At 51.7% G+C, this 18371-nt stretch overlaps 1 protein-coding gene across 1 annotated transcript in view; it reads right to left on the reverse strand.

Annotated features, from left to right (window-relative positions):
* Positions 1 to 17533, reverse strand: part of CDK1 (cyclin dependent kinase 1) — a 240173-nt gene extending 222640 nt beyond the window's left edge. The window contains exon 1 of the mRNA XM_069611210.1: positions 17376 to 17533. The gene's annotated coding sequence lies outside the window, so the exon portion shown is untranslated. The remainder of the gene's footprint in view (positions 1 to 17375) is intronic.
* Positions 17534 to 18371: the final 838 nt, after the last annotated feature.

Genomic DNA, 18371 nt, shown 5'->3' on the forward strand with positions numbered 1-18371 from the left:
TTGGACCGGGAGCTGACACTGCTCCGACCCGCTATCCCACTCCAGCGAAGCTAGACCTTGATGCCGAGGATCTGAGGTCCGTTGTGGGGGAGGGGCGCTGTGCCTGCACGCCGCTGTCTTCTTCCCCCTGTTCATCTGGGGCCTGTGGTGATCTGAGCGGGGGAGCCAGCCTCCTGTCTGGACCCGGAGGTCCTTTACAACACTGAGCGCTCTACGGTGGATGGTGCCGTGACTCTTCCTCCACCCCCCACCCCCAGACACCCGGGGCCCTTGCCCCCAAGGTATCCTGGTGGACATAGCTGGGGCGACGCGGTCACCCCCAGGCAGCTGGCTGCGCATTCCATGCACCCCTGAAGCACGGACACACCAGACCCATTGCTGGCTCTCTGGGCTGGGGCCTCCCCCCAGCCTGGCTCCTACTGTCCCTCCTTGGAACATATGCGTGGAAGCCCCTCCATAGACCTACGCCGGCCGCATCCTCCATATACATATCGGAGGCCCTAGGTCCCGGCAAGCCTGGATTGGATGTGCGCTGTGCCGGACCCTCCAGCCGGGCTGAGCCGCCCCCCCCCCTCTCCAGCAAGTATCCTGTGATCCAAGGGCCCCCGCTCTGACTACCTCCCTGCTGCCTAGCCCCAGGTTCCTGCCCACCCCTTATTCGCCCACAATCACCGCGCCGAGTTACTCTACCATACTATTCCCTGGCGAATGAGGTGGACCCACCCCCCCCCCCCCAACCCCCTCAACTACGCCAGAGCCCAGTCGCTGTTCTCAATGCTGCTGCAGATTTTGGCTCTCCGATTCCTGGTCCTCTCTCGGTTGCACCAAAATAGTTTTAGACCAGCAGATTCACCCACACTCCAGAGTGCGCATATTGCCGCTGGCCAGGGGCCCCCCTCCCACCCCCCGGTTACACGAGCTGGCAGTCAATCGCAAAACAACCCCACATTCAACTACTGAACTGCACTATGCCTCAACTCTGTAGGCCTCCGGGCCCCTGGACCCCCAACAGCTCATCTGACCTCCTGTAACCCTCCTTCCTTCCCAATCTGCCTCGGCATATCTGCTCTCCTCCCGGGCCTTGTTCTCCAACTGGCATGACCAAGGGAGCGATTATTAGGTTCACAAAGGCCATGTCAGGGTCAGTGGTCGAGGCACCTGAGCAAGAGCCGTCCAACTCAACCTTGGATCCCTCAGACTCTCAGAAAATGATGGAATTCATCCGGGAGGTGTTCACCACGCTCCACAGCAAACTGGACAATATGAATGGCACCAGATCCTCCATCAAAGCCCATATCGAGAGGACAGACGGCCGGGTGGCTGAGATCGAGACAGGAGTGAGTACCACGGAGGATCACGTGGGCTCCAACAGGGCAGAGGTCTCCGCACTCTGCCCGAGTTGCCGAGGGGCAATATTGATCCAAAGTCGCAAGCCTGAGCAAACAGTGCACCGACCTTGGGGGTCACCACTCTTATCCCGTAATTTCTAACAAGTACCTCTGATCTGTTGACAGAGGATAACTTCCATTCATGAGTTGGAATGTGCAGGGCCTGGGAAACTAAGAAAATGAGAATTACAGCTTCAGGGCGAACGACATGGGGTCAAAATCCCATTTCTACAAGAAAAACGCCTGCACTGAGCACTGAAAAATTTGCCAAACTATGGGAGTCTCAAGGTACTTTACCCAACTACTCCACCCAAAGCCGTGGGGTCAGGACCCTAATTCACAGGAGCCTTAAATTCAATTCCATATCTACACAGATCGACCCCCAGGGTAGAAATGTGCTACTCCATGGTATCCAGCAGAATAAGGAGGTGGTACTGTTAAATATCTAAGGTCCCAACATAGACGATCCAGGATTCTTACATCTCACGTCCCTCCTTCACAGCTTTCCGCCAATACCAATCCTCTGGGGAGGTGATTTTAATACAATATCAATGTAGACCTAGATAGATCCGGCTCCAGACCCCGCCAACTTTCTAAAGCAGCCTACACTACAATGTCAACCCTCCCACGTCTCACCCTGGTGGTTGCAGGGAGACTCCTTTACCCCCGACTCCCGTTCCAACTCCTTCTAATCTTCGGTGCATGACTCTTACTCCCGAATCGATAGATCGCTAGTGGCCGACATGCTAGTAAGGAATGTGTCTCGCCAAACGATCCTTCCCAGAACCCTCTGATCATTCACCGGTGACCATTACCCTCTGTTGGGGCCCAGACCGCAACCGGGTCAGACACTGGAGAATGAAACCTCACTCTCTCCTCGACCCTGTCTTCAGCGCCAAGTTGGAGACTGCCATCAAGGAGTTTTTCGAAATTAGCACCAATACGGTGTCCTCACAGGCCACCCTCTGGGAATCTTATATTAGAGGTAACGCCCTGTCCAAGGAAAACGGCATACTTAAAACAATTCGCAAGGATATTGCTGAAAGCGAAGCCACGCTGTCCACATTGGAGACCCAATGCTCGCTACGCCAAACTCCGGAACTCCTGGCATCAATCGGTGCGGAACTTGACACATTCCGCTCTTTGGCAGACCGTGAACCGAGGTCCCTGGACAGCCCGGGCCTTGCAAGGAAATACGGTGAAGGCGAACGCCCAAGCCACCTTCGGGACAGGCTTCTCCGCCGAGAGTTCGGCACCCCACCCATCCCTGGAGTGGAGAGACCCGATGGTTCCCTGGCCACGTCACCACAAGATATCAACTCCGAATCTTTCTTTCTACGAATCCCTGTATGCCAACGTGGACAACGTTTCGACATCGGAGATTGACTCCTACCTGGATAATCTTCCCCTCTGTTCTCTCCCCTGAGACCAGAGGCTCACTCGAGAATCCATTCACCCTCGAGGAGTTCTCGGACACCATAGACTCTCTCATCAGGCAAATCCCCATGTTCAGACGGCATCCCCGTTGAATTCTACAAACACATCAAAACTCCCCTGCTCCCTCGTTTGATGGCCCTTTGGGAAGAATCAGTGGAGACAGGCCAGTTCCCCCTTCGCTCCGCGAAGCCACGATAACAGTTTTGCTGAAACCCAGTAAACCCCCCCACACACAATGCGGCTCCTACTGTCCACTCTCGATAATTAACAGTGACGTCAAAATGTATGCCAAACTACTAGCCCTACGCCTTGTCCCCTACATGCCACATTATTCATCCTGATCAAGCAGGATTTATTCCGGACGCTTCACCTCCCTGAACTTCAGGCGCCTCTTCAACATTATAAACAGAATTAACCCAAATGTTCACGCAGTAGCTGCGACACTTGACATGCAAAAAGCTTTCGACTGTCTCGTGGAAGGATCTCTGGCGGGTTCTCGGAAAAATTCAAATTCGGCCCCTGTTTCCAACAACTGTACTCCAATCCCGTAGCTAGGGTCCCCCTTTTCCAAATAGCTAGGGGGACGAGACAGGGCTGTCCCTTCTCCCCCAGTAGTTGCCATAGCGATGGAACCATTTGCAGACTGCTGCGCCAATCCCATGCACACACAGGCCTGCGAACCGCTGGTCACTCTGATAGTGTCCCCATTTGCTGATGATGCCCTTTTCTTCGGCCCCCCCCCCCCCCCCGACACCAGTTTGGCTCTAATACTGGAAGATATCCTTCCGGTCTCAACGTGAAATGCTCTAAATCCACCCTATTCACGACACCCTGGGATTCACATGGGCCCAGTCAAATTTCACTTATCTAGGCATAGTAGTTTCTCGTCACTTCGAACGGGATTTTGCAGAGAACTACCAAAAATACCACAAAGTCACTGGGCTGGAGCAAACTCCCGATTTCACTTGCAGGCAGGATAGGGATACTGAAGATGGTAGTGTTACCCCAGCTTCTGTACAGGTTCACCAACATCGCCCAGTGGCCGGGCAGCGGGTTCTTCCGGGCGTTGACTCGAACCCTAACACCTTTCTATGGCACTCAGGCGCGGTCCAGTTTAAACTCAAGACCTTGGCCACCCCAATGGAGGTTGGCGGCTTCCACGCTCCCGATTTCCTCAAATACTGGCTAGTGGCGCAACTCCAATACACTTCGTATCGGTTTAACACATCAGACCCCCACCCCACGTCAGACTCGAAAGGCTGTCAGTCAGCGACCGCGATATTCGCTCCCCGATTGTCACAACCACGTCTTTGGCCCCGTCAAAAACCTGGAAACTACTAGGCATCGCCCATCCCTTTCATGGCAACCTACCACTTTGGAACTTCCTCTCGAAGGTCCCACACGTACCTCCTCTTATCGTTTGCCGGTAGGCTGAGGCTGGTTTTGAACTGCTCCGCGATGTCTTTGAACAGTGCAACTTCATAGAGTGGCTGGACCTCCCACTGTCCCAGAGGTGGAGGCCATCCGTCTGACTTCAGTATTCATCCCCCCGGAAAACCCTTACCCCAGCTTCCCAGCAATACCACCAGATGAGCTTGCAGTTACGGAGCCAACCTCTCCCACTCTCATGAGAGGCAAAGTTTCCAGACTCTACACCCTGGTACAAGTCAGATCTGCCCCGGTACTCACCAAATGAAGACAAGCTTGGGAGGACGACCTTGGGCTGGAAATGACCAACGAACAGTGGGCCCATGTGTGTGCTCGCATTCACGGGGTATCCTTCAACTCTCGTTTTAAGCTGAGCCAGTTCAAGGTGCTTCACAGATACCACTACACCCCGAACAGACCGCACCATATCTCGAGTTACCTCTCCGCTGGCTGCCCTGGGTGCGGCTGCGATAACGCTGGTTATATCCATATGATCTGGTCCTGCCCCAGTCTCACCCAATTCTGGAGTGCAGTATGCTCTACTATGTCAACTATTCTCGAAAACCCTATCACTCCATCCCCAATGAGACGTCTCTTCCATGACTTCCCTGAACTCCGAGACTCCAAAAAACTGGCTGGCCTTTGCATGCTAATTGCAGTATGTTCTATTTTACTCTGTTGGCTTCGGCCTACAACACCTAACCACGAACAATGGCTTGGGGCAGTTATATGGGCCTCAGATACTGAAGAATCCTGGGCTGTTCAACAGCCAGCCCACTCAAGACCGAGATGTTTGGTCAAAGTTTCGGTCATACATGTCTCCCACTGACACTATCTCCAGCCCTTTCCCCCCTACCATTCCACTTCCGCCTCCTGAACTGCTCCGCCTCTGCCCCACACCCACTTCTGATGTACCCCCCACCCCATGTGTACAAACTGGTTTTGAGTTTACTCTAGGTCTGTATTACCTGCACTGTTTCGATTGTACTTGCCTTGTATGCTGCTCACCTGTTCTTGCGTTCGCAAGCAAAACATGTTTTTTTTAAAAAAAGATAGAGAATTGAAAGCTACTTTGAGTTAAATGCGTGGTCGGTGACATCAGTAGAGGTGCTCTGGAAGGCCTTCAAGGACAATATGAGAGGGGGGTTGCCTTTCAATGAGAGGGGATGAGAATGACTGCAGGAAACATTGACAGGAGCAGGTGGCGGAATTACACAAGGAAGCTGCAAGGGAAAATCAGGTGGGGAGAGTGGCTCAGATCCTGGGGCTTTACCACAAGACCCTATGAATTCTGACACACTAACAGTAGATGGGACATTCGGCTACATAGAGGGGGAGATGAGGCGGGGAACGAACAAGTTACTTATCTGTAACTGTTCTCCAGCGTGGGTCTGGCATGGATTCACATGAATATTCCTCGTCAGGCCGGGAATCCTCAGTATAGAAAAAAATCAGCATCGGTTTCGTTTCTGATCTGTCTTTCTCAGTAGTAACCAATCACTGGTCTCTGGGTCATACTGCCCCCCAGCCAATGACTGCCCTCTCCCTATGCCCCGCCTCTGGCAGCCATCCTCAGATTTGGTAGCACGTAAAGTGGCAGTATGACCAAGTGAAGAGCCGCAGAGGGGTAGGCGGGAGGGTTCGCATGTGAATCCATGCCAGACCCATGCTGGAGAACAATTACAGGTACACATGCACAACCACGGGAAGTGGCAACAGGCTCAACATTAAGCAACTCTTACCTCCTCACCAGGCTTACCTTAGCCGAACAGGTTGCGCAGCACTGCTTGGCCGACCCTGGACTCCTCCTTGGAGTCCAGATCAACGCAGTAGAACCTTGTGAAGGGGTGCGTCGACCTCCATGTCGCAGCCCTGCAGATGTCCAGCAGGGGCACACCAGACAGGAACGCCGTGGTAGCAGCGATCGCTCTGGTCGAATGGGCTCTCGGACGGCCAGGCAGTGGTCGGTTTGCCAACCGGTGACCGTGCATGATGCAGCCGGAGAGCCATCTGGAAATGGAAGTCTTTGAGCGAGCCTTCCCTCGATTCACAGTCCCAAAGGTCACAAATAGTTGTGACGTCTTGCGAAAACTCTTCGTGCGGTCCACGTAGAACTTCAGTGCTCTTGCTACATCCAGCGAGTGCAAAGTCCTCTCGGCCGGCGACAAAGGCAACGGGAAGAAAACTGGCAACACCAAGGGCTCGTTGAGGAGGAAGTCCAACGGCACCTTGGGTATAAAGGAGGGGTGTGTCCTCAGCACCACCCTCGTGTCATGAAAAGTCAAGTATGGAGGCTTGCAAGTATGGCCTGGATCTCTCCCACTCGTCGTGCGGAGGCGATGGCCATGAGGAAAGCTGTCTTCCATGACAGGAACTTCAAAGGCGCCGAATGCATAGGCTCGAATGGGCCCCCCCCCCCCCCCAACCCCATGAGCCTGGTCAGCACCACATTAAGCTCCCACGCCAGGGCAGGAGCCTTCACCGGCGGGAATGATCGGAATAGTCCCTTCATGAATTCTTTCACCAGGCGATGAGACCACAAGGACGCCTGTCCCGTAGTGCTGGTATATCGGGAGATTGCAGGCACATGTATTTTGATGGAGGCGTGAGCCAGTCCAGCTTTGGCCAGCGACAGTAGGTACGGCAGTACTTGAGGGGCCGTAATCCGCAGAGGGTTAATCTGTGCACGGCACCAGACAGAGAACCTCTTCCATTTATGTCCATAGCACGAGAGTTGAGGACACCCTGGCCTTTGCAAGAACCTCTCTGCAGTCGGCCGGGATGTCGTACCCTCCAAACTCTAGAGCTGCAGGAGCCAGGCCTGCAAGTTCAGCGACTCCGGGTTGTGGTGATGAATGGCGCTTCCTTCTATGGAAAGAAGGTCTGCGTCCGTCGGCAGCTTGACTGGTGGGGACCTTGACAAGTCCAGAAGGTCCGGGAACCAGATCTGTCTCAGCCACGCCAGTGCGACTAGGATCATCCTGCACCGGGACCTCTTGAGCTGGTTGATGAGCCTGAGCAGCAACGGCAGCGGAGGGAATGCATAAAGAAATAGACCGCCCCAGGGGAACGAGAAAGCATCGCCCATGCTCCTCGGCTGGGGGAACCTGCTAGCGAACCTCCGGCACTTGGAATTCATCGCCGTCGCGAAGTGTTCGATTTGGGGTTCGCCCCATCGTCGGAAGAGTCGATCCACTTGATCCTGGCGTAGTTCCCACTCGTGGCACGAGCGCAGCTCCCTGCTGAGCGAGTCAGCGATCGTGTTTTTTATTCCTGCCAGATGAAGAGGCACCAGAAACATCCCCTGGGCGATGGCCCAATGCCACAGATCCTGGGCTTCCTTGGGTAGGGCAGGGGACCTGGTTCCACCCTGCTTCCGGATGTAGAACATCATGGTGGTGTTGTCTGTGAAGATACTCACCACCTTGCCCTTGAGGGACGGAAGAAGAAAACTGCGCGGAGCTCCAAGATGTTGATGTGGAGAGACTTCTCCTCCGGGAGTCATCACCGGAGTGCGCCCCCCAACCTTCCAGGGAGGCGTCCGTCGTCACTGTCACCTGGTGAGCTGGGGTCCGCCGAGAGATGGGAGCTGGTACCCCACCACCGGATCGCCTGACGCAACGTCTCGTTGAGGGATCCTGTCCTCGAAGCTGCCTGTCTACTGGACCCAGCGGGCGTCGAGGAACTCTTGTAAGAGGCGCATCCGAAGCCTGCAAAGGTGCACCAGTTAAATGCAGGAGGACATCATCCGGAGGAGGGATTTGATAGATCTTACCCTGGCCATGTCCATGGCCAGCAGACGCTGCACCTTGCCCAGAATGGTCCTGGTCCTTTCCTCAGACAGCGAGGCCAGCCGCACCACTGTGTCAAGCTTGGCTTCCAGAAACAGGGCGACTTGCGACGGAACCAGGTGGGATTTTGGAAAGATGGAGAATCCCAGGTCCGTGAGCAGCTGGACGGCCTTCGCAGTGTGCTCCACGGCGAGCTCCCTTGTCCTTGCCCGGATGAGCCAGTCGTCCAGGTAGGGGTAGACGTGGATCCCCTGTAGGCGCACCGGTGCAAGGCACTTGGTGAACACCCTGGGTGCCGACTTCAATCCGAACGGGAGGGCTTTGAACTGGTAGTGCCGCCCTTGGACCACGAACCTGAGGAACTTTCGGTGTCTTTTTAGAATGGGGATGTGGATGTATGCATCCTCCAAGTCCAACGATGACAGGAAATCGCCCTCCTCCAGCTGTCCCAGCACGTGCTGGAGGGTGACCATACGGAACTTCTGTGCCTTGATGTACTAGTTCAGTCGTCGTAGGTCCAGGATGGGGCGCCATCCTCCTGTCCTTTTTTACGAGGAAGTAACTTGAGTAAACTCCGGAGCCCCAAAGCCTCTTTGGGACGAGCTCGATGGCACCCTTCTTGAGCATCGCCCTTACTTCCAACAGTAGTTGAGGGACGTGATTTTCCTTCCTGGCCACGGGTGGGACGCAAGGGCATTTCTTCTGAAACTCGAGGGCGTGCCCTTGGGCCAGGGCGTCCAGCACCCAACGGTCAGTGGAGATGGACTCCCACACGCTGACGAACCTCGCCAGCCGGCCTCCCACCGGGGTGCTTCGGCGGGGGCCCGACCCCACGGTCAGTTCAATCTTGTTTGGAGGCCGCCTTGCCTCCTTGACCTCCCTGTCGACAACGGGCACCACCTGACTTGCCGCGTCCCCTGTAGGCTTCCTGGGACGAAGATCTTGCCGCTTGGCGGTACGTGGAGGAGCCACCGCCGGATCCCTTGGAGGCACCTTATCTGCCTCCGGAGCTCCGAAAGGACGGCCGTCGTGGTTGGAGCACTCCCAGTGCCCGGGCAGTCTTTCTTGATGGCCTGAAGGGAATCAACCGCCTTCCCAAACAGGTTGTTCCCGTCGAAGGGCAAGTCCAAAACCTTGGTTTTTACGTCCTGGCGGAAATCCGTGGCCTTGAGCTATCCTCGTCGTCTCAAGCAAACGCTGTTGCCCAACTGACGGAAACCGGTGTCGGTGATGCCGTTGCCACCATGATGGCGTGGTCCGAAGCAATTTCACCCTTCTGTAGGATCTCAAGGGCCTCAGCCCTTTTGGCGTCCGGAAGTCCAACAGAGGGGCGATTTTGAACCACAACTCAGTCGTAGCGGGCCACGATAGCCAGGGCATTGGCCGCCTTGATAGTTGTCGCTGCGGATGAGATGATCCGCCGTCCCATCGTGTCCAACTTCCTGCCCTCGCCGTCCGGCGGGGAAGTTGATGTCGAGGCCGATGCCCCCCTAGCTTTCTTCTTTGCCGCTGCCAAGACAACCGAATCTGGGGTAGGTTGCGCCTGAAGGCACAAGGGGGCAGCGTCGGGGACCCGGTACTACTTCTCGTACCGGTCCCTCTTTGCCGGCACCATGGCAGGGTTCTTGAGGGCAAGCCCCTCATCCCAGATGTCATCAAGAAACGGTACGACGAGGACCGTCTTCCTTTTAGCCTCGCGCCGTTGGTAAAGGAACCCTTCCTTCTCTTCTGGGCAGAGCTGGAAGAGCTCGGATACCCGGGAAATCATGGCATGAAAGGATCCAATCTCGTCGGGCGGGGACGCCTGAGCAGGGGGCGACGGGGGACACGTCCCGTCCTCGCCTCCGTCTTTCGTAGCCATGTCCGTGCCTGCATCATCCCCTTGGGTAGTAGACCATGGGGGAAGGCAGAGCAGGCCGCAGAGGTGGGAGAGGTGGCGTAGGATGCATCCTCTTATGCGGTGGACTTTCCGAAGGTCCCGTCTAGTTCCCCCGTCAGGTCTGGCTCAGGTACCTTCGTCACTTATCTCCGAACATAAGGACTGAATCGCTGACAAAATGGCTGAAGTGTCCTGCGGCGCCGGAAACGACGGGCGTAAGGGCTCTTGAGGAGCCTTGTCGGCAACCCCGTCGCTCTCGTCGTCGCCCTCGTCGGGATCCCTCCCGATGGGCTGGGCCTTTTCACATATTCGATGAGCTCTTCAGAGGTAGTGTCCGATCCAAGATGGCCACCAGCCCCTCCCCCACCTTTTCCAACGAGGACTTCGTGGGGGTCTTCTCAATGGGCCTGAAAGACGACTCCGTCCGCGGTGGCAGGGAGACTCTGGGTCCTGAGGGTGCCTCCACAGGCTGAGCCAGGGCGATGGTGCCCTGCCTGGCAGCCAAGGAACCCGACCGTTCGGCGCTCCCGGTGCCCGTGGACTCGTGGTGCTTAGCCTTTTGTTGGGCCCCCGCCACAGGACTTAGAAGACCGCTCAGACTTTTTCTTCTTCTCGCCTGACGGTCTCCTCCCTTCCAGCTAGTTGGCGAGACGGAGGTGGCGATCCTTCATGGTCCGCTCCGACATGTTCCCGCAAAACGCGCAGTCCTTTTACGTGCGCGTCTTGTCCTCATGGAGAAAGTAGAGGAACAACGAATGCTCGTCCTCCTTGAAAACATTCTGAAGCTGGCATCCAGGGCAGGTCCTGAACAGCTTCCCGGGCGTCGAGCTTGCTTTCTCCTGGGCCATGTCCGGGGTACGCCTCGGAACTTCTGGAATCCTCCAAAAGCGTAACTCGACGAAATCTTCACCCTTGAGGGGCGTAGAAAACTCCGAAACGGATCCCCGTTGATCGGATGTAGAAACGATGGAGCTTGAGGCTCCATTTAACCGAAAAATGAGAAAAATCTCCTGAAAAAAAGCGCGAAAACGCAGCAAAGCTCGAGAGCTACAGCACGAGGACTCCCAACACTTGAACGTGCGGTAAAAATCTGAGGATGGCTGACAGAGGCGGGGCTTAGGGAGAGGGCAGTCATTGGCTGGGGGCAGAATGACCCAGAGACCAGTGATTGGTTACTACTAAGAAAGACAGACCAGAAACGAAACTGATACTGATTTTTCTCTATACCGAGGATTCCCGGCCTGACGGGGAATATTCATGAGCATGTGAATCCATGCCAGACCCCATGCTGGAGAAATGAGCCTGGCTGACGTAGGGAAAATCCAATGCGTGTTCTAATTCAAATTAGGACCAAAATCGGGGAAAGAGCAGGCATGCAGGACCAGATTATTATCACGCTCGGAGAAGTTTATGAGGAACTGTACACAAGTGAGGGGAGATACGTGGAAGAGGGTGTGGAGGATCTGTTAGACATGGTTCAGCTACAAAAATTAGGGGTGGATAGGAGGAAGTATTGGAGGAGGGGGCTATCCGATGGGAAAACGTTCCACGAGGAAGGGCACTGCGCCTAGTAGCGATGGGTTTCCTATAGAAACCTACTCAGATCTCCTAGATCCATGGGTCAAGAAAGTTTATGACAAGGATGTCAAGAAGGGGAGCCTCCCAGAGTTCATGAGGGAAACCATAACAGTTATCCTGAAGGAGGGGAAAGATCTGTTGGACTGCATGTCATACTGTCCCATATCTTTATTGACTATTGACAGGAAGATCCTAGCAGCCAGGATGGTGAGGGTAGCTCTAGTATTGGTCCACCCAGACGAAGGTGTGTACGTTGGAGAAATACAACAGGTAATATCAGTCGCCTCCACCACATGATGGATCACATCAAATCTATAAAGGAGAACATGGCGATTGCCTCCTTTGATGCCATGATGGCGTTTGACTGAAAGTGGCTAATCAGAGTGCTGAAAGTGTTTGGGGAAAATCTGTAAATGGCTGGGCCTGCTCTACACAAAACTGTAGCAATGTTAAGGACCAATGACTGGGTCTCGGGGAAATGGGTACTAAGTATGAGGACATGTCAGGGGTGTGCGGCATCCCCAATACCATTTGCTCTGACCCTAAAGCCACTGGCAGGGTTTTTACGACATGAAATGATAGAAGCGGGAGGTATAAGACATATATTAACACTGTATGCTGGATCTACTGCTATATGTAAGTAACCCACAGGATAACCTCACAATGTTGCTGGATGCGTTAAAGAATTTTCAGCAAATGTCAGGCTTTCGAATCGAGGATAAGTCGCTGTTGTTCGCGCTAGGAGGGCTATGTGGATGTCAAGTGGGGAACCTACCAGCGGTGGGGATAAGATGGGAGGGTCATTGAAATATTAGGGTATACGGATATTCCAGGAGATGGAAGACACTTTTGTACACAATACAGTGAGGGCACTATCGGGACTAGGAGACTCGGTGCAGTTCTAGAAGGGCCTAACTCTCTCCTGGGTGGAAGAGTGGCATTATGCAAAATGGTGATCCTCCCAAAATAGCTTTACTTCTTCACCAATATACCATATGTGGCGGAAAAAAAAAATGTTGCGGACAGTAGGGTGGGGGAGTTGATATGCAACACGGGGAGAAGGGTTTCCTTAGTACTATTACAAAGGAAGGGACCTGGAGGGCGGTCACCTTTACGGAGGGAATCTACCCTGGGGGTAGACCAGGAGCTGTGGCAAGCGATTGGGATATAGAGGCTCCAGAGGAAGGGATGTGACGTGGTGGGGGAACTGTTTGAAGGTAGCTGCGGACATTCTCAGAATGATGTACAAGTGAGTTGCTAAAAGGGACCATTTTTGGCATATGGAGCAGAGACTAGCAGAAATATGGGATGAATTCCGGAGAGACGGAAACAAACCCTATGTTGTGGATACTGCTGGCCCAAACGGGGTGAGGGTCTCACGCATTTATAAGGCCATACAAGAGGAGACAAGGTGAAATGGGATACTGGAGAAGGAATGGATAAAAATATGGTAACAGGTCAAGAAGGTGTCTCGAATGCCCGATGCCAATTGGTCCAATTTAATATCATGCAGAGGACATACATGACCCCCAACTAGATTACAAGCTATGAAAATAACCTTAACCAGGATTCTGGAGTCATAGCGAACTATTGGGATAATGTGATCAAAGACGTGAACAGGTTATTGGGGAGGGGAGAAAACTGGAATGTAACCCAAGAATGATGCATTTGGGGGATCCTTTCAGGAGGAAAGAAAAACAAAACAAGCTGGTGAGATTTCTGCTGACGCCGCATGGCCATCACGTGGAAACATCCATGGGGACCATCAACAACAATGTGGCAGGCAGATGCTCGTAGAGGGGGGTAGCCAGGCTGGAAACATTGCGGGGGCGAGGGATGATAGAGCGGTATGTAATAATGGCAAACTGGGGCCAATTGCTGAAAGATCTGACTATACCCAAAGACCTAAAACCACCATGAGATGTGGGACAGGGAGGCGAGTCAAGGACAGGGGAAGGAAGAAAAAGAATGTTAGGCCGATCTTCCAGGAGGAGGTTGATACATGATGCAGGCCATTTACAAATTATGGGGGAGCCTGGAGGGTGCAAAAGAGATGGTACAGGACATGAGGTCTCATGGGAATCAGTTGAGAAAAGAGGGTGGGAGGGAAATGGTAGATGTGTTCATGTTTGCAAGATTTTCCCTCCCAAATAAGAGTTTAAAATACTCGAAAACCAGTCAGAAATACAATACTTTTCCAATACGTCCTCGTTAACAACAAACTGCACTTTCCTGCATTATCAGCCAACGTCTAAGCAATACTTTAGACTGCAAAAAACTCCACCAGGAACAAGGAAACGCCTCTGGAATATCGGTTATGAAAACATATGGAGCTGGTTCTCCACACTTATGCTCATGCTTCGTGGACACATCCATGGAATGTAGTTTGTACAAGGAATGTTTCACCCCCAGCAGTATTCCAAAACCGCTGTACTCAATTCAGAGAACGACCAAGTTTCCAAACAATATGGCCAGACCACCCCCCGCCCCCCAATTCTGATCCATCTCTGTACATGGAGACGGAATCACTCCATGTGTGCAGAAAAAAACAGAAACCCAGGATCCTCCAAACATTAGTCATGGAATAAGGAGGTCTGTTATGTGCGTGCAAAGTCTATAATTGTCTGCCATAGCAAACATGGCAGCCATCATTGCACATTCAGATCTGCATGAAAGGCTTGGACCTCATCTGCATAATAGGGATGCCCTCTCCCGTCTGAATGGTGGCAATGCCATCCTGCAAGGTCTTACAACAACCACCGAGGAAGCCCTGCAATGTGCACTACATGCTATAGCACAACTGATCAAAGGATTCTGCAAATCAATCACATCACTCCAACCCTCACTGGAACACACTGGTTCACGCTGCAAGCATCCATCTTTAAATCCTGCACATCATCTAAAAGGCTGTCACCTGAAGTCTCCCAAGCCTCCCTTAATGAGAAACTGCAGCGTTGGAGGCCTACAATCCACCTGAAGCAAGAACTGTGTAGACTTGAACTCTGCCAGTGCAAGAAAAAAAGAACCAGAAGACATTCTAAGACATTCTCTGTTTACGCCCCAAGACACTGGAACCTCCTTGCTTCTACTTAAGAGGAAGCAGCTCAATCATCTTAAGGTTTGGCTCCTCCCCAACACCAATGTCCAGTCCACACCGAACTAGATACAAGTGATCGCCCCTGCCATTCCCCTCCACTGGTTGCTTGTAGATCCCTTCCTACTAAAATTCCCGGCAAGCCACGGGTTTCTTTGCTTGCCTCACTGTCACACCTATGACTTGTAACGCACTCGATTGCTGATTCACCAATATAAAAAGGTGGCATTTGAATTAATCAAAATGGAGAAAAGCTAGTCCTCTCACTGAGAGGTGAAAACAAAGTGAAAAATTGACAGTCCTACCCTGCTCAGAACCATGAAGCAATAGCAGGTACTGCCAGACTGGGGTCATGTAGTAACAAGGGTCAGAAAGGCAAATGTAAATTTATCAGAGTGATAGCCCCTTGCTCAAAGTCTAGGACAACAGGGGTATCTAAGACTTTGAAGAGAGGGTGAATGGTAAACAGGCACAGATTAAGGCCATATGTCCACACAACTAAAGTCCTTCCTAGTATTGTGGTAGACCTCGCAGAGCAAAGTGGAAACAGGACAACCTCCAGATGGGTAGGGGATAGAAATATATATGGTTATGCAGCCAACTAAATGAGAACACTCTACAAGCCGCATTAGACCATGCATTGGGCAGAAATGGAACACCCAACTTTCCAAGATCTTCAGCATTATAACACATCGCCCAAGCAATAAAATGTTGGAGGTGATGGTAGGTCCTAATCTTATTTGATGACATCCTAGTGCAGAAAGACCTTCATAACAAGCACCTTGGTCCCATTTTCAAAAATTGCATGCTGGAACTGATATGGGCTTTCAAGTTGGAACTTGCAAAGTAGATCGCAAACTGGTTGAAGGGAACAGTTGCTGCGTGCAGCACTCTGGCAGCTACAGGCCTCTGTCTACGAAGGACACAAAATAAAAGCTGCCCTTATAGTTTTAAAAAACTTTAAAAAAGCAACAAGTGAACAGAGTGAAAAGGCAAAGGACAGCGCAAACCGTAGTGCCAGAACATTATCAGAAGCGGTGGCAGTGAACATTTGATCTCTACAAAGGGGCCTGGGTTAAGGTGGGCAACTTTAGAAAATGGTTTTGAAAGACACTTTAGACACAGATTGGACCCTGCAGTGTGCCATGTGAATAAAACGAACTGTACAATCATTGGTCCATGGATAGAGTTCTGTCCAGGTCCTGTACGTCAAAATGCAATTCACCAAATTTGCACACGAATTAACATCAGAAGATCAGTTTTTGATACTTACGGCATCATGGGAAATGACTGACATTAAATAACAGGTGGGAGCCATTAAGCTCCTGCGTGTAGCCTAGAAGAGCCTAGTCAGCTTAAGAGCAACCTACCAGGAGTTTCTTCAGACCAGTTTGACCATACAGTGCTATGTGTAACTGCACCTAGGATTGGGTAAAAAGGAGCAATAGGACACATCTAGAAAACAATTGGGAGTAAATTGAAACGGATGGCCACAGACACGCATTGAGCAGACTATTGGTGGGAACGCTTCTCTCAATCAATACGAATGTTGGGTGATGGGTGGAGGGATGTTCAATGCTGCACAAAATTAAAAAAGCCAAAGTAAATTTGTTTACGATCACATAGTTTCCATGATGCTTCAGCGACAGTCACTTCAGGGTGGGAACATGAAGCTAAAACCATTTTGTACCCATATTTACTTTGTCAGATTATGTAACTCGTGTAATGTTCAAGCATTGGTATATAAACACATTGATCACATGAATAAATATGTATAGTTACTGAAGATGTGGTCAAGCACATGTAGAGACCATATTCTGGTTTCACCACTTAACCGAAGTGTGAAAACATGGAACCTCACTGTTCATCTGAAACGGTTCACAGTTTATGCCATTATAATAAAAAGTTTACACCAAAAAAAAACTTTGTTCTCTGGACAAGTTTCATTTTATGACGACCCAGGGAATGAAATGAAACTGATAGTGTGCCACAAAAGTTGGGGGGCGGAGACAAACAGCCATGCCTCCTCCCCACTATAATTACCCCCATGGGGCACTGCCGAGTAAGCAGCGGCTACATATGGCGAACCAGCATACCCATTCTATAACTTTATTGACCGTATATGATGTGACCTTTATGGTTTAATTGTAACGCTCTTCAGAAAGACCTTGCTCAGATGTTTCAGACCCCTGGTGGCGGCGACAGCTATGCTATACTGAATTTAACCTATAACATCGTGACAGCCTCACAAAGTAAAAGGGCGGTTGACCACCCTCGCTTGGGTAGCATCAACAGCAAACGTAGGAGAGGGGTTAATTGCAGTTACAAGACGGCCCACAGCTAAAAAGCATTAACATACATATGTAGTACAGCGGAAGTTCAGCATGCAAGGAAGCACTGAAAGAAACCCGAGGGGGTGGAGGGGGGTCCGGGGTCCTTCAGGTAAGTTGCAGTCGGCAAAGGAACCGCTCCCTGGCAGACCCAGGCGCTATGGTGGACGTATTGCGTGTGCTACGCGTCACGTGCCATGGTGCACCGGCAGTCAGTGGGCAACACCACAATTGCCAGCTGCGTGGCGCACAGCCTATGCGGCTGTGGGGGTCAGCCATCAGCACCATGTTCCGGCCTCAGCTATCGCGGCCATCAAACCCAGCGCTTGAAAACTCTACTAGTAGACCAAAACATGTGACAGAAGTTCACGTAACAAAACACGACCAGAGAGCCCACCTCTCCATTGCCCGAAAAAAGACTTTACTGTTCAAATGGAGCCCGTCCATTACCTTGAAAAAACACAGCTTCCTTCCAACCCGCACTGACTTCCAAATGAGCAGCTTTCAAACGAGCCGCGCTAAACTGTCCCTAAACAACCAATCACCACGAGCAGAGACTTTCGAAGCAACCAATCACCGCACCGCAGCTTGGTGGAGCCTGTCGTAATGACGAGGAGGCGCGAAATACCTAGGAAAGAGCGGCTTCAGAAAAAGTGCGGGCGGTAACGATAAACTAAAACACTATAAAAACAAGTACTTGGTTCTAGTCAAGAGAGTCAGGAATAATCATGAGGTGGGTTTAAAAATAATACAAACATATAATGATTAAACTGTAAATGACACACTCGAATACATGTTTTTCAACATGCATTTTTATTTATTTGTCTTAGATCAAATAGTCATTTGAACAGAAACACCGTACAAACGGATTTGGAGTAATCCTGGCCCTTCAAAAGTTTAGTGGAATATGTTGTTATGTCTGTGTTGCTATTGGCCTTATTGTGGACCAAATCACAAGTAGTGGTTTCAGAGCGCCTGGCCTGTCTGGATTGTGTCCTTGGTCCAGGATATCCACACTAAAGACAAAGGGTTTCATGGGGAACTAGAGTGGCAGACATGTGAAAGGTAAATGCAGTGGAGAACAAAAGGGTAGGGCAGCCTGTTGTGGATCAGTGGATATAGTCTAAGAAGTCTTCAAAGTGCCTACATGTTAATTGTATGGACAACCCAGGGTTCCTACTGTAGTGCGCTGTGCATGTTACATGAAACTATGTCACGCTTGTTGCTTGTGTGGCGCTTTATGCCGCAGTAAGGCCACCACACAGGACTGAGAGGCGGGGAGGAAAGCTTTTAGGCTGCAAGCCAAGAATGTAAGGCCCTGTGCCATAGCTCTCAACCATTAGTGTCACAACAGCTGGTGAAAACACCTGATTTTGTTTTTGGTGGTGCAGGCCCAATTATGTTTATGGGCATGTAGGGGGCTTAGTGGGTGAATCAGCTAATTAC

This window comes from Ambystoma mexicanum, chromosome 8 (assembly GCF_040938575.1).
Source record: "Ambystoma mexicanum isolate Mex_15411 chromosome 8, UKY_AmexF1_1, whole genome shotgun sequence".
Classification (NCBI taxonomy): Eukaryota; Metazoa; Chordata; class Amphibia; order Caudata; family Ambystomatidae; genus Ambystoma; species Ambystoma mexicanum.